The sequence below is a fragment of the Zingiber officinale genome, chromosome 3A (assembly GCF_018446385.1).
Source record: "Zingiber officinale cultivar Zhangliang chromosome 3A, Zo_v1.1, whole genome shotgun sequence".
Lineage (NCBI taxonomy): Eukaryota > Viridiplantae > Streptophyta > Magnoliopsida > Zingiberales > Zingiberaceae > Zingiber > Zingiber officinale.
Window position 1 is genome coordinate 94,767,569 of NC_055990.1, and position 16,430 is coordinate 94,783,998.

General features: G+C 32.0%; 1 protein-coding gene across 9 annotated transcripts in view; it reads left to right on the top strand.

Annotated features, from left to right (window-relative positions):
• The first annotated feature begins 2,780 nt into the window (after positions 1–2,780).
• Positions 2,781–16,430, top strand: part of LOC122052074 — a 44,821-nt gene continuing 31,171 nt past the window's right edge. For 2 of the 9 annotated variants that reach the window (XR_006131798.1, XR_006131799.1), the window contains exons 1-4: positions 2,781–3,179; positions 3,533–3,578; positions 3,797–3,863; positions 15,368–15,429. The gene's annotated coding sequence lies outside the window, so the exon portion shown is untranslated. The other 7 variants (XR_006131806.1, XR_006131804.1, XR_006131802.1 and 4 more) reach the window with 7 other exon arrangements.

Sequence of the window (16,430 nt, forward strand, 5' to 3'; positions counted from 1 at the left end):
AAGAACCATCTACCTCACAAAAACATGCATTCGATAAAATCATGCTTTCAAAAGATGCTAGTTAGAATGCATGTTGATAATCGTGCTGAAAATACTAAAATATGGCATACAGATATGTAAGTCATGGCAATTAAATACGGTTCACAGAACTAACTTGTTTTGTCAATGAGAAAAACTAAACTGATACATAAGCTGGGCTAAACTGAGGTTGGACTAAGATTAAATCTGAACTGCATTCACATAACTGAATTGTGAAGTTTTGAAAACTATTTTTCATAATAGATAATAATAATAATCATGCTGTTGATGGGCCCGGTAACTGTACTTGCTATGCGCGCATCCCTAAATAGACCCAAGGTAGCTAGTCCTGAATCTAGTAGGATTTACTAGGTTATCTAAACCTAGGGACGACTATGGGAGCCCAACCCAAGGACAACTAAGAGTCCAACACAGTGCCACTGATAAAGTAAAATACTGATTCATAAGCTAATTTATCTTATCTTGCTCTTACTAGGTTATCTGAACCTAGAGTTAAGTTATCTAAACCTAGAGGCGACTATGAGAGCCCACCCATTCGACCGCAGTCCCATATAAACTGAAGCAAGACTAAACATGCTATTTAAAATGCTTCTATGGCATTTAACTGAGCTATTAAAATGCCTGTTGTAGCATTTAACTGTACTAGTCATTTTATCGAGCAATTGGAGTGCTCTAACTCTCCTCGAAATAATAATAATGCATATGGCTGAACTAAAAGCATAAAAATGCACGATTAACTACTTATACTGCAGGTGAGGGGTTACTTACTTCCTGCGTTAGGTTTCTTACAATTCTGATCGCTAGATTTCCGGAGAAGAAGATCTCTTCGGTGGTCTTCTTGCGTCTACGCGTTCTTCTCGCGGAGAGGAGCGTCCTCGTATCGGAGACGTCGCCGGAAGGTGCTCCTATGACCCTAGGGATGGACCCTAGGTTTTCTTGGGCTTGGTGTGCCGAGAGGGTGAGGAAGAGGGAGGGGCGGCGGTGAGGGTCTGAGGGAGAGTTGTCGTTCAAGAATAATAAACTCCCACTTAAATTCCTTATTTATATTAAGGGATCAATACAACCCAACTTGATCATAAATATAATTCCTCTCCTCTTCTTTCAGCACACCCCTGCTGGGATCCCCTGGTTACTAAGGTCATCTATAAATCGTAGGGTCTAATAGGTCTCGGGTTCAATTCCCGCTTAGGCTATTTTACGTTTTTATTTAATTTTGCTACTTCTGCTACTCCAAAAATTCCATAAAAATATTCTAAAATTTCAGAAAAATAATAGAATACTTCTAAAATTTATTTTGAGAATTTTCGGGCGTTACAATATCTTAATTTTAAATATATTTAGGCGAGAGATCCCTAATATGTGAGTTCTCATTCTCGACTCCTGATTTCTTTCCCTTGTTCGTTGCTTCCTCCCCACAAGCAACATGGATTATTAATGCGATGCTTTGTAGCGAGCTCGCTGCTAACCCTCTTTCAGCCATCAATTTAGTAAATCTCCATTGCCAAGGTATAACATCCCCACCATTTCGGCTACAAGTTTCTTCTTAGATAAATATTTGTTAGTGAAGGTTTTGTAATAAAGAATAGATGACTTATGATCATGAATTGAGATAATGACTGAAAGTGTGATTGCAAAGGGATGATATTGTTTTTTGAAACAAGTCATTGCAAACTCCTTCAATTGCAACCTACATTTGTTTCTGTAACTCATTTGAAAGGTTAAATAAAGTGGAGATTCTTGCATAACTAAAGTAAGTTAGAGATCTATTATGGAAGCAACTAGAACTTTGACTCGAGAGAATGGGAGAGAAGAGAAGTGATCTCTCATGTTTGATTGCAGCAAGTAAACAAAAACTTAAGGGTTAAATAGGATCATGTAACAAAATTTGCAAAAACTTGATAGGCCATGGTTAGTCAGATATTAATTAGGCATGGATAAATTCATTAGAGACATGGGATCTCTTTAAACCATATAAATTCAACCTAGGTATGATTGACTAATGAATTCAAAATTAAAAAATAATTTAGATTGACTTGACCATCTTGTGCATAATTACACCAATATATATATAAAAAAAATCAAGAGTTATCTATTTACACAAAATACTTCATGATAAACTAAAAAAAAAGATAAATTAACGTTTTTAAATATCCAATATCAACATACCCACACAAAAATTATTAGATTAAGTGACCAAAGTTAATCATCTTTTTAGTTCATTATTTTTTAACATAAATTTTATCTTTGAAAATGAGTTTAAAAATTGAAAATAAATAAATAGGTATAGTTAACTAAATTCAAACCTATTAGTTATTTTGATAAATTAATAATTTTTTTGTGAAAATTTTCATAAATCATTATAGTAATATTGATGAAACAATTATATAACAAGTTTATTATTATATAATTAAAATGATTATTGTCAATACAAGCAAAAAAAGATAGGATTTTTTTTTTCCGTAAAGGAGCTGTTATTTTTTTTAACAACGTGATCATTGCCTCATTGGATCGTTTGAAATTTCATGGTTATTGTTTTAAATTATTTATTAGTTTTTTTTTAAATTAATATTGTCCTTTTTAATGAGAACCGTTGCTTTTTTTTTTTCTAATTTTTGTACCGTTGCTTTTTTTTTTTTTCTAATTTTTTTACCGTTGGTTTTTTTTTTTCTAATTTTTTTTTACCGTTGCATCTTAATGCGCTAGGTTTTTTTTTGAGAGTTTTTTAAGCAGTGCATCGTCTTCTTATCGGGTTGGCAAAAGGCTACTCATCGTCTTCTTCATCGGTGGCAACCCTCGCCCTCAGGGCCCCCGCCGCACCCTGATCGTCTTCTTCATCGGGCAAAGAAGCGAGCGAGAGAGAGAGAGAGATGAGCGCAGAACTAATCCAAGACCTCCTCGCCTCAGTTCTCGATGATGCAGCTATCTGATACCTCTTGAGGATGATTTTCTTTTGGATTTGGCGGAGTATTTGTTGACTGGAAGGCGAATCTGCCACGCCAAGAAGGTAGGCGCAGAACTAATCCAAGACCTCCTCGCCTCAGTTCTCGAGATGCAACTATCTGATACCTTTTGAGGAGGATTTGCTTTTGGATTTGGCAGAGTATTTGTTGACTGGGAGGGGAATCTGCCGCGCCAAGAAGGTAGGAGCTACTTTGTGATCGGTCTATTTTTCTTTCTGTCTATCTGTGACTCTCTGAGAGGTTAAATTTTAAACAAAAAGAAATTAGCTAGTTTCCATATGTTTCGGTTCTTCGTTTTCCCCCGTTAGGTACGGTAGGAGCCCCTTTTGTTTCTAGCATTGTGCAGATCTTCATGATGCTTTGGGATTGTGAGTTCACATAAATGTAGATTCTTTTGGGACATTGAGAGTGTGGCAAACTTTTCTCTCCTTTTTTTTTCAAAACAAAGAAGTATTGTCTAGTATTTGCTGGAAAGTTTTTTTTTTCCATAGACCAATCCGTCACCTTCTCCTCCTAATTCTTTAACGTTGTAGGGTTTCTATCGGATCAACAGACAAGCTGCGAGATGGAGAAGAAGATGTGAGTATTTCTTATGTGGTTGCTTTAGTTTTCTTCCTTGTTTTCTGTTGGTTCTTTTGTGCTTAGGGTTCTTCCAGAAGTTGCGTTCATTAGCCTTTGTTTCTCTTCATCCCCCTCTCTTTGAATAGTTCTCTGATTCTTCGAATTGACTTCTTCTATTGTCTTCGTTCAGTGAGATCATCAAGACCACCACTTCCTCCTAATTCTTTGCTTTGTAGGGTTTCTATTGGTCCCACGGACAAGTGGCGAGATGGAGATTAAGATGTGATTATCACAAGTGGGCAGGTAATCTTTGCTACATATTTTCTAATTGTCACTCCTTCGGTTATTGGATTCTTGTCGTTAAGGTTAGTCATCGTGAAGCTGTACTGAATGGCCTTGGTAGTCATCCTTGCTTCTCCATTAGCTCTAGGTCTTTCTTTTTAAAATAGTTTCTTGCCAGTCCTTTATTAACAAGCACTTTGTTTAGTTATTTTACTTTCCTAACTGCAGATTGTCATTCATTCTTTTGAAATTTCAGGATCAGTTGCTAAGCAGTTCATTCATCTCTTCTTAGGTAGTCATCTACTTTTATGCATATCTACCATAGCAAAATACTTTCTAGTGCTAGATACATTTTGCATACATCATCCAATTATAGATTTCCAGTCCTAACATAATTTGTTTTTTTTTCCTTTTGTTGCATGTTTCAAATTCTTGATAGGGATTATCTTTGGTTAAGTCCTAGCATAGATTGTCAAGTCTTGCCACTTTGAGTGGGTTATAAAATGAGATCATTAGTGGGATTTTTTTTAGTGCTTATATTGAATATGTGAAATCTAGAATTGGACCTTTATTTTATATTGCATCTTTAAAGTTAATAGTTTACACTGTTGCTAGTATTATGAATTAGAAAAGAGGGTTGGGAAGTATCTTTATTGTTGAAGAAGGTACAGTTTTTTTTAGTATTGTTTGTACTACAATTATGAAGGGTATTATATTACATCAACATATAAATTAATGAAGTTGTTTTCCCAACGTCTTGTACAATTTTAGCTCCCTTTCCTTACTTGCTTGAGAAGTAAGCTATATCTTGGTTCATCATTTCCTCATACATAATTTATATTTTTGAGCACGCACCTCTCACTCGTTCTTGTACATATGTATTTGTGGTTAAAACTTAAGACGTTAATAGTTGAGTTGATTGCCCATCTAAAATTCTTACGGCAATAATTTAAAAATTGGAGATTGAGCCACCTTATTAATTTAAAAGGCTATTTTTATGATGTAAGATAATATTTAAGCAAACCATTAATCTATATGCATTGTACAAAGTGGTTATATTTTTAGCCAAGAAATGAACGTCTGTGGGTGTTGAAGGCAAGATGACCATTTGGCTTTAGATGCTTTTTTGAATTTGTTTTTTCTTTAGTGAATATAGCTTATTTGTATCCTATTTTGCATTTGAATTGTGATAATATTGTTCATAGTTGATTTATATTTTGTATATAGACACATTGTATCATTAAAATTGTTTAATTAGAGTTTTTTTCTATATTGTTTCCATTGTATGCTTGCCTTTTTTTCTTTCACTTGTGTTTCTCCTCCTTTTAAGTTTGATCACCCTCATTGCTTCTATATGTTGACTTTCTCACATGTAACTTATAGTGTGAAAAAAAATTTATGATCTTCTTTGATATTAAAGTTCTTTTTTCATATTCAATAATGCATCTTTTGTTATTTTTGTAGCAATTCCTTTTTCTTTGGTGAAAATAGCTTAGTATCCTATTTTGCATTTGAATTGTGACATGAATATTTTGCATTTGAATTGTGATAATTCATGTCATTGCTAATTTATATTTTGTTTATAAACTTCCATTGTATTATTTGAATGGTTTGATATCATTACCATTTGGTTAAAGTGGATTGATCTTTTATCACTTGATTTTCTTGAGTCTATTACAAGATCTTTAAGGTATTTCATTCAACAAACTATGTCCTTCTAACCCTTTTTCTTGTGTTTTTCTCCTTTCTTCTTCTTCTATTTATTTTCTTCTATCTTTTTGTCCTTTTGTTGCTTCGACATATGCTTCTCTTTATATTTAACTTCATTTTTCATTTTATTTCTTTGATTTCTTCTCTTCTTTGCTTTCTAATGTTTGTTTTCTTTTTTTATTTTGTCACTCCTTGTAGCTTATTTTCTTTTGCTTGGTCTCTTTTTATTTTTTTCTTTCAACTATTATTATTTCTTCTTCCTTAGTTTTTGCTTTCTTTATGTTCCTCTTGTATTTTTTTCTTGTCTCTCTCTTCATTTTTGGCCATTATTTTCTTCTTCTAATTAACCTCTTGATAATTTTATCTATTAATTTTTCATTTCTTATTCATCAATTGGTAACCTTTTTTTTATTCTAATTTTCATCATTCTTGATTTTAATTGTTTGCACTCTTCTCCTTCTTTATCTACTCCTTTCGCTTATTTATTTTTTTCTTGTTCAATACCTAATTTATCTACTTGATCATCTTTATAACTCTTCTCTTGTCTTTTTGCTTTTCTTAGCCTTTGCTTATCCTTTACTATCATCATTTTTCTTATTGTCTTCTTTGTATAATTTTCTTTCTTTTCCCTTCTCATCTTCTTCCTCCTTGATCCTTGTTTATTTTTTAAAGTTCTGTCTACTTTTCTTTCTCTTCTCTCTCCTCATGGGATTATTTTGTCATCCTATTGTATTTTTATGTATTTCTACCAAATACCTTACAAAAATATATATAGATGCTTGATGTATGATCATAGGATACAAGAACAAAATTTAAAATATGGTAAAAGGAAACAAAAAGGAAAAAAAATGTGAAAAAAGGAACAAGAAGAAAAGGATTAAACATCCTTAGTTTTTTGTTTTGTTTTTCCTCTTAATTTTTATTGGGATGGGATATAAGAGAAAATTCAAATTGATGGAGAGAATGACATAGGTAACCAATGCACATTCATACAAACTCAACCTAATAAAGTGACATTCCAATATATTTAAATCGTTCTTGGCTTATATTTGCTACTAAATTTCCCCTTCATAATCGGTACTCACATTATTAATAAGACGATCTTAAGTTTAATTAATTTCATGTATTATGTAGCTTAATAGGATGTAGGTCGAATCACATAGTAAAAAAAATATTGATTATCTTTGCCATCCCAATACAAATTGAGAGGAAAGACAAAAATTTTAAAAAATAAAGGATCTTTAATTCTTTTTCATCTTGTTCCTTTTTTTTCCTTTTTCTTTCCTTCTTATTTCTTTTTACTCTATTTTAAATTTTGTTCTTCTATCCTATGTACTTTTTGTCTTCTTTATGTACTCTTCTCTTGTCCTTGTGCTTTTCTTCACCTTTGCTTATATATTTTTTTATCATCATTCTTTTTTTCTTCTTTATTTCTTTTGGTTCCTTCCCTCGTCTTATTCCTCATCCTTGTTTATTCTTCTTATTTTTTCTACATTTTTCTTTCAATTTCCTCCTCTGTTTTCTTGTTATTCTTATTTGTTTCTTATTTTTTTTATTGACTTTTCATTTTCCCTTATAACTTTTGATTACCTCTTTTTCATCGTCCTTTCTTTATCTTATTCTTTTCCACTTTTTCTTTCATTTATTTATTTTTCTTCTACAACTTGTTCTTGCGTTTTATTGCTACTCTATGTTTGCCTTATTTGTATTCATATTTGTCTTTCTTTCATTAATATTTAAAATGTTTGATCTAATTTTTATTAAATTTGATCCTATACTCTTTTTTTTTCTTTTCCTAGTTTTTCCTTCTTTTTCCTCTTCCCTAATTAGTCAACTTTAATTATTTTTCTTCTTTTTCATTTATTGGATCTTGTTCATTTTTGTACCTATTTCTTTTCTTCTTGTTTCCTCTTAGTTCATTCTTGATTATCCTTTTTTGTTTACTATATAACTATCCTTTTCATATTTGATAATGCACTCTCCATGGTACTTTTCCTTGTTAGAATTTGTTTTTTAGTGAATATAGTAAGTTGTATATCCTATTTTGTATTTGAATTGTGATAATGATGTCCATATTGATTTATATTTTGTGTATAGACTAATTGTATTATTAGAATTGTTTAAGGTAAATTGACTTTTCACACTATTTTTGAAATTTGATAAATTGAGATTTTTATTAGAAGATGTTCAAGTTGTTCCATTCAGCAATCTTTTTCTAACTTTGCACTTTTTGTTCTTTTCTTCTTTTGTATTTTTCTGTTTATATTTTCTTCTTTTGTTTTTTTTGATCTTTTTAGCTTCTTTTTTTTGCTACATTGTTTCCTTCCTATGCTTGCCTTTTTTTCTTTCACTTGTGTTTCTTCTTTTAAGTTTGATCATCCTTATTGCTCCTATATGTTGACTTTCTCACATGTAACTTATAGTGTGAAAAAAAAATTATGAACCTCTTTGATTTACAATTTAAGTTCTTTTTTCATACTCAATAATGCATCTTTTGTTGTTTTTGTAGCAATTCCTTTTTGTTTGGTGAAATAGCTTTGTATCAAATTTTGCATTTGAATTGTTCATGTCATTGCTAATCTATATTTTGTTTATAAACTTCCATTGTATTATTTGAATGGTTTGATGTCATTACCATTTGGTTAAAGTAGATTGATTTTTTATATCATAGTGTTAAAATTCAATTACATGAATTTCATTTTTCTTTTATTATAGTAGATCTTTAAGTCAATTCATTCAACAAACTATGCCCTTCTAACCCTAACCTAAACTCGCTCTTCTTACTTATCTTTCCTTCATTTGTGTTTTTCTCTTTTTACTTTTTCATCTATTTAACTTCGACATGTGCTTCTTTTTATCTTTAACTTCATTTTTCCTCTTATGTCTTTGATTTTTTCTCTTTATTTTTTCCTTAATGTTTGTTTTCTTTTTTTATTTTGTGTCTCCTCGTAGCTTATTTTCTTTTGCTTGGTCTCTTTTTAATGTTTTTCTCTTTCAACTATTATTTTTATTTATTTTCTATAAGTTACTTTCTTTTGGTATTTTCGTTTTCTTTATGTTCCTCTTGTGTTTTTTGTTTTCTTGTCTTTCTCTTCATTTTTTGCCATTGTTTTCTTCTGCTAATTAACCTCTTGATAATTTCATTTATTTTTTTATTTCTTATTCATAAATCAGTACCTTTATTTTCTTATTCTAATTTTTATCATTCTTGATTTTAATTGTTTGTACTTTTCTTCTTTATCTACTCCTTTTGCTTGTTTATTTTTTACTTGTCCAATACCTAATTTAGCTTCTTTATCATGTTTATCCTCTTCTTATGCCTTTGTGCTTTTCTTAGCCTTTGCTTATGCTTTACTATCATCATTTTTCTTGTTGTCTTCTTTGCATAATTTTCTTTCTTTTCCCTTCTCGTTTTCTTCCTGCTTGATCTTTGTTTATTTTTTAAAGTTTTGTCTACTTTTCTTTCTCTTCTCTCTTCTCTCTTCTCATGAGGATTATTTTTAGTCACTCTCTTATATTTTTATGTATTTCTACCACAATACCTTACAAAAATATATATAGATGTTTGATATATATGATCGTAGGATAGAAATACAAAATTTAAAATATAGTAAAGAGAAACAAGAAGGAAAGAAAAAGTGAAAAAAGGAACAAGAAGAAAAGATTAAAGATCTCTTCTTTTTTTTGTTTTGTTTTGTTTTGTTTTTCCTCTCAATTTTTATTCGGATGGGATATAGAAGAAAAAAATTCAAATTGATGGAGAAGAATGACATAGGTAACCAATGCACATTCATACAAACTCAACCTAATAAAGTGAGATTCCAATATATTTAAATTGTTTTTAGCTTATATTGGCTACTAAATTTTTCCTTTCCAATGGGTACCCACATATATTAAAAAGATGATCTTAAATTTAGTTAACTTCATATATTATGTACTTAAATAGGATGTATGTTGAATCACGTAGTAAAAAAAATAGATAACCTTTGCCATCCCAATAAAAATTGAGAGGAAAGACAAAAATAGAAAAAAAAAAAAATAGGGTCTTTTATTCTTTTATTTTTTATTCTATTTTAAATTTGTTTTCTTTAAATTTTCTTCCTTTTTTGTCTTCTTTTACCACTCTTCCCTTCCCCTAGTATTTTTCTTCACCTTTGCTTATGTTTTTTTTTATCATTATTCTTTTTCCCTTCTTTGTATATTTTGTTTCCTTCTCTCCTCGTCTTCTTCCTCGAGATCCTTGTTTATTATTCTTCTTTATTTTTTTTGTACATTTTTCTTTCAATTTCCTCCTCCATCTTCTTGTTATGCTTATAAATGTTTCTTATTTTTTTATCAACTTTTCATTTTCTCTTATAACTTTCTCTTTTTCATTGTCCTTTCTTTGTTCTTTTCCGCTTTTTCTTTCATTTATTTATTTTTTCTTCTCCAACTTATTCTTGTGTTTTATTGCTATCTATGTTTGCCTTGTATTCATATTTGTCTTTCTTTCATTAATATTTAACATATTTGATCTAATTTTTGTTAGATTTTCATCCTATATTATTTTTTTTTTCTTTTCATCTTCTAGTTTTTTGCTTTTATCTCTTCCCTAATTAGTCCTCTTTAATTATTATTTTTTTTTTCCATATGCTAGATCTTGTTCAGTTTTGTCCCTATTTTTTTTCTTGCTTCCTTTTAGTGCATTCTAAATGTTGATCTTCAATTCTGTCTACTTCCTCTTTGTCCTCTTTAATGACTCGAACCAAAAATTGATGATCCTTTTTTGTTTACTATTTAACTATCCTTTTTATATTTGATAATGCACTCTCCATGGTCCCTTTTACTTGTTAGAATTTGGTTTTTTTAGTGTATATAGCTTACTTGTATAACCTATTTTGCATTTGAATTGTGATAGTGATGTCCATATTGATTTATATTTTGTGTATAGACTAATTGTATCATTAGAATTGTTTAAAGTAAATTGACTTTTCACACAATTTTTAAAATTGGATTAATTGGGACTTTTAATAGAAGATGTTCAAGTTGTTCCATTTTGCAAATTTTTTCTAACTTTGCACTTTTTGTTCTTTTCCACTTTTGTATTTTTCTCTTTATATTTTTCTTCTTTTTTTTTTTTTTTGAACTTTTAAGCTTCTTTTTTGCTACATTGTTTCTATTTTTTTTTTCTTTCACTTGTGTTTCTCCTTTTAAGTTTGAACATCCTTTACTCCTATATGTTGACTTTTAACTTATAGTGTGGAAAAAATTTATGATCCTCTTTGATATACAATTTAAGATATTTTTTCATATTCAATAATGCATCTTTTGCTATTTTTGTAGCAATTCCTTTTTCTTTGGTGAAAATAGCTTAGTATCCTTTTTTTCATTTGAATTGTTATCATTCATGTCATTGCTAATGTATATTTTGTTCATAAACTTCCCTTGTATTATTTGAATGGTTTGATGTCATTACCATTTGTTTAAAGTAGATGGATTTTTATATCATAATGTTGAAATTCAATTACTTGAATTATTTGAGTCTTTTATTACAAGATCTTCAAGGTATTTCATTCAATAAACTATGCCCTTCTAACCCAAACCTAAACTTGCTCTTCATATCTCTTCCTCATCTGTATTTTCTTTTTCTACCTTTTTTCTTTTTTCTTCTTCTATTTGTTTTTTGTGCTATTGTCCATTTGTTGCTTCGGCATTGGGTAAATGTAGGATTTTAATCATGGAAGGGTTTAGAAGACATAGTAATATTAAGTTTCAGCATTTCACATTTGCAAGAAGCATTTCACATTTAGGTATTTGTTCACACTCTTAAGCAGAAACTAATGTTAACTCCGTGGATTAAGTTTCAGCATTTGAAAGCTGAGGTAATTTCAGCTTGCGTTATGAAAGGCTCAACTCGTCAATGACTCTCATTTAGCAGTGAGATAATAGGAGGTTGAATTCCAGTTGTTGTTGCTTGAAATCAACACATAGAATTGACATTCAACATATTTTAGATGGCAAGTTACAAATTCTTTCAGTTCATAACTTTTTTTTTTTCTGACTAACTTCATATTCCACAATAGCTTAAATGATAACATCTACATTTCCTTGATCCTCTAAACTTAATGTTTATCTCAAGTAATTCAACTTCTTGTAAATCCCACTACAATTTAGCAAGTGTTGTAAAACAGAGACCTATCGGCCCTCAATTGCAATAGGCAGAATATCAAAACATCCAAGTGTGCAGCATGAAGGAAGAATACCATCTGGCTAGGTACCCGAAGACAATGGTGGTTCATTGCAAATTGATGAGAATAATAGGCTGCTCAATTTTTGCAGTGTAAATCAAAATACAGTTTCAGATATCAACAACTTCTGCTTTAAATCCAGCTAATGTAATTCCATTCTGTTTTGAATTATTTTTATATTCCTTCATATTCAATTTTTTCCTCTTTTTCTTATTTTCTTAGTTGTAATTTTTTTTTTCTCAACTCGTGCCAACTTACTGATTCTTGTTCTGGAATGAAGCTGGATAGTTTCGGAAATTCAATCCATTGAAGTTGTCTGATTTGAACCATTGAAATCTTGGAAAGAAAAGAACAACATATGACAATAAGGTAGTCACAGGTTTAATTGAAAGTTTTTCGATTAGAGAATCACAAAAATAAATTGGCACACAAACAAAATCAGGACAATTCTGAATTCCTTCCTGAATTTAGGAAGTCAAAAATCTTAAGGGAATTTTTAGAAATTTTTGAAAATTTTCTGGGGATTTTTTGGAACTCGTATGACGAGTTTAAGGGAGATCAATAATTGGGTCACGGGAAAGCCTGTTTAAGCTATCCCATTTAAACGAAGAAAAGTTTGATTTTTCTTATTATTATTTTTTCCTTTTTTTTCCTTTTCTTTTCTCTCTTTTCCTTTCCCGTGCTCTTTGCCCGATTCCTCTCCTCCCCTCACCTGAGCTCACCACCGTCGCCGCTCCCGAGCCTCTTCATCTTCGCCAATCGACGCGCAGCTAACCCGATGCCACGCGACTCCTCTTCTTCTTCTCCGCGTTCATAACCACCAGTTAAAAGAAAGCACCTAAGCCCTAGCGTCACCTTCCCCTCCTCTGTCTCATCGCTTCCTCGCCACGGAGATCCCATCGCACCAGCGCCGATTTGCCTACCTCCTCTTCTCAGCCAATCGTCGAAGCTTGAACCATTGCAGAGCTCTTCGAGATTTGCCCTAATTCGGCCGTGCCTTAGTTTGAAGCCAACCGCCACGACCCGACACCGCCGGCCAGCCACCACTTTTCTCCTCCATCCATATCTCGTTCCTTTCGAGCCACCTCACTCAAGGGAGTTGTCGACCAAGGGTAGGGAGTCGTCGACCTGTTGTCGCTGTCTCTGTACGCCGCGACCCCGACCTCAGACCCCTTCGGCTAACCCTCTACCACTAGGGTTAGTGTCGCATCTCTTCCTTTGCTCAGAAGTGAAGTTCTTGGCTAAAACCCTAATACCGACTAAGCAACACAGTTTCGGTCAGGATCAGTACAGGCGTGAGCGATTGGACCACAAATCAAAGATCAATGGAAGGTAAGATCCCTTATCTAAGAGTTGTGGACTTAGGTTTGGGACTAATGCAGATACAAATGTGTTGATGGTGTCGTAGGGTGTTCGATTTAGAGGGCAACTCCTTTTACCTCGCTTCGGTCAGGTTTATTGGCAGCAAGTTGTCTCCGGTTGTGGATCACCGGTTGAGGTTTCAGATTTGGGTAAGTTATGCTCAGTATTAGGTTAAGTATGGATGGGTTACATTCTGTATTGGATTGATTATGTTGCTAGTAAACCCTAATTGGAGGGAAAATGATTGAGGATGCTTAATCTATTTGCTTATGTATTAGAGATTCAGTTATGAGTTGTTGGAGGTCAATTCATTGTTTTGTCTTAACAATGCAAATTGATTAAAGGATAGTTAGGGTAGATGATTATATCGATTAGGGTTTTTCTTAACTTGTTTGGGGATTTTATTAGCTATTTAAATTTATTTGAATTTAGCTAAATAAAATATATACATTGATACAGGACTCTGATTCGAGACGGGGATCTATCTTGATACGATCTCCATTTTTGAGGCGGGTACCATTGATTTATCTTTTTGATATTGTCATTCTGATATGCTTAGTAGGTTATATAACTTACAGTAATAGTTATGTTTATTTCTGCTTGGTATGTTACTACATATTACTTGTTGCATGCTTAGTTTTGCTTACCTGTTTTGCATTCATTACCTTCTGAATTATTTACGCTCATGGAGGTAGTGACATACCGTGCCTTATGATATACCGGACTAGACATCTACCATATCTGATGCGTGTACCTAGATCTTCTTATTTGAGTCACTTATTTTTGGTACATGTTTTATGAAGGATTTACATGTTTTATTTTTGGTACATGTTTTATGAAGGATTTTTGGTACATGTTTTATGAAGGATTTACATATTTTTGGTACATGCCTTCTGATATGCCTTATTTTTGGTACATGTACCTAGATATGGATTTACATGCTTAGTGTCATGCACCATCTTGCATGATTGCATGCTGAGCGATTGCAGCTCCACTAGCATTCTCTATTGCTTTAGGCTCCTTTTATAGTCGTCTAGTCTTTCTAGCATTCTCTATTGCTTTAGAGCAGAGCCTGCTCAGGTCTTTCCTCAGGTATTGAATTGAGTGCTTCCCATTGATTTGGGGTAGAGCAGGCAGGCACCATCACGAATGAAAAGAAAAGAAAACCCGATCACGAATGAAAAGAAAACACCATCACGAAAGAAAGGATAGCAACTATCATAAAGCTAGATGTGGCTCTTTCCCAAGGTAGTCCAATAAAGGTAGTCCGCCCAAGGTAGGGTAGTATTCATTTATTGCTTGTGTTTGCTGCATACTTGGTAGATACATATGATTGACATGCATACATGAGATATTATATTTTCGGTCTGACGATCTTATTATCCTGATAGGAGGTATCGATGAGTACAACTTCTCCCATTGCCTTCAGTTTTGCATTTTTCATTATTATTCCAGGAGACTGTACGCATAACTGTTACTATTGGTTATTTCTTACTATGCATGTCAGCTTGGTATCCGCTGAGTGTTGGACTCACCCCGTTGATTATTACTATTTCAGGTTGATACTGTCAGGAGGTTCTAGTCGCTAGTCCCCCACCATTTGTCGCGACGGGTTCACATATTTTGGCCTTTTTGGTTTACATGTTACATTTTATCTACTTGTGATGTATAACTGTACTCGTGGATTTTTATCGATTTTTGGTCTATTGCCTTTGTTTTTCGTTGCGTTAGATTTTGTTGTGGGTTTAAGTTTTTCGTCGTATTAGTGGAATATGTTTTATTTAATTAAACTACGTGGTTGTGTCAGCCAGGCTGAGTTAATATAAACTGCGTGGTTTGTTAGTTATTTTTATTATTATTGTTTCGACCGTGTTGACCGAGGTTAGTGTGGCCCTGAGGTCTTGTAGTAATGTTTTAGATTGTCACCGGTACAATGGAGATGTTGTCGAAATTTTCTTAGTAGGGACTCCCCCAGAGCGTGACAAATTTAATTCTAGAAACTTAGACTACAGGCTTGAATGATGAAAAAATCTTGCAAAGGGGGGATGCCACTTGGAAATAAGATAGCATAAGCTTTGATTAAGTCATCACTGTTGCAAAATTGTAGTTCCTTTCATTTCTTCTTGACCGAATTCTGGAAATGAACTCACATTCTGATTTTTTTTCTCTGTTGTTACAGTTTCATAATTTATTGGCTGAATTTTGAACTTTGTGTACTTGAAGCAGATTTTTGCTTGCGGTTTAGAAAGCTGATCTTCTCCCAACAAAATGGAAAGACAACAGGATTGGTACAACCATCTTTGCTCCTTTGTTTCCTTCGTATGCTTGCTTTTTTTTTCTTTCACTTGTGCTTCTCGTTTTTAAGTTTGATCACCTTTATTGCTCCTATATATTGACTCTTTTACATGTAACTTTATAGTTAAAAAAAATTAATGATCCTCTTTGGTTGACAATTTATGTTTTTTTTCATATTCCTTAATGCATCTTTTATTTTTCTTGTAGCAATTCCTTTTTCTTTGATGAAAAAAGCTTAGTATCCTATTTTTCATTCGATTTGTGATAATTGATGTGCATGGCTAATCTATATTTTAATTATAGATTTTTCATTGTTTTATTTGAATGGTTTGATGTCATTTCCATTTTATAAAAATAGATTGACCTTTTATATCATAATGTTGAAATTCAATTACTTGAATTACTCGAGTCTTTTATTACAAGATCTAAAACCTTGCTCTTCTCATCATTTCCTCATTTGTGTTTTTCTCTTTTCTACTACCGTTTTTCTTTTTTTGTTTCCTCTTCTCCTATTTGTGTATTGTCTTCTTGTGCTTTTGTTGCTTCGACATGCTTCTCTTTATCTTTAACTTCTTTTTCCCTCTTGTTTCCTTTGATTTTGTCTAATCTTTCTCTTCTAATGTGTTTTGTTGCTCTCCTTTTAGATTTGTTTCTTTTGCTTGGTCTCTTTTTATTCTAATTGTTTTTCAATTAATATTATTTATTTTCTATGAGTTCACTTACTTTGTGGTCTTTTTTTCTTCCTTAATTTTCATTTTCTTTATGTTCTTCTAGTGTTTTTAGTTTTCTTGTACCTCTTCATTTTTTACCATTGTTTTATTCTTCTAATTCACCATTTGATAATTTTATTTATTTATTTTTTATTTCTTATTCATCAATCGCTACCTTTATTTTTTTATTCTAATTTCTATCATTCTTGATTTTAATTGTTTGCTCTCCTCTTCCCCTTCATTAGCTACTCCTTTCACTTGTTTATTTTTCAATCCCTTATTTA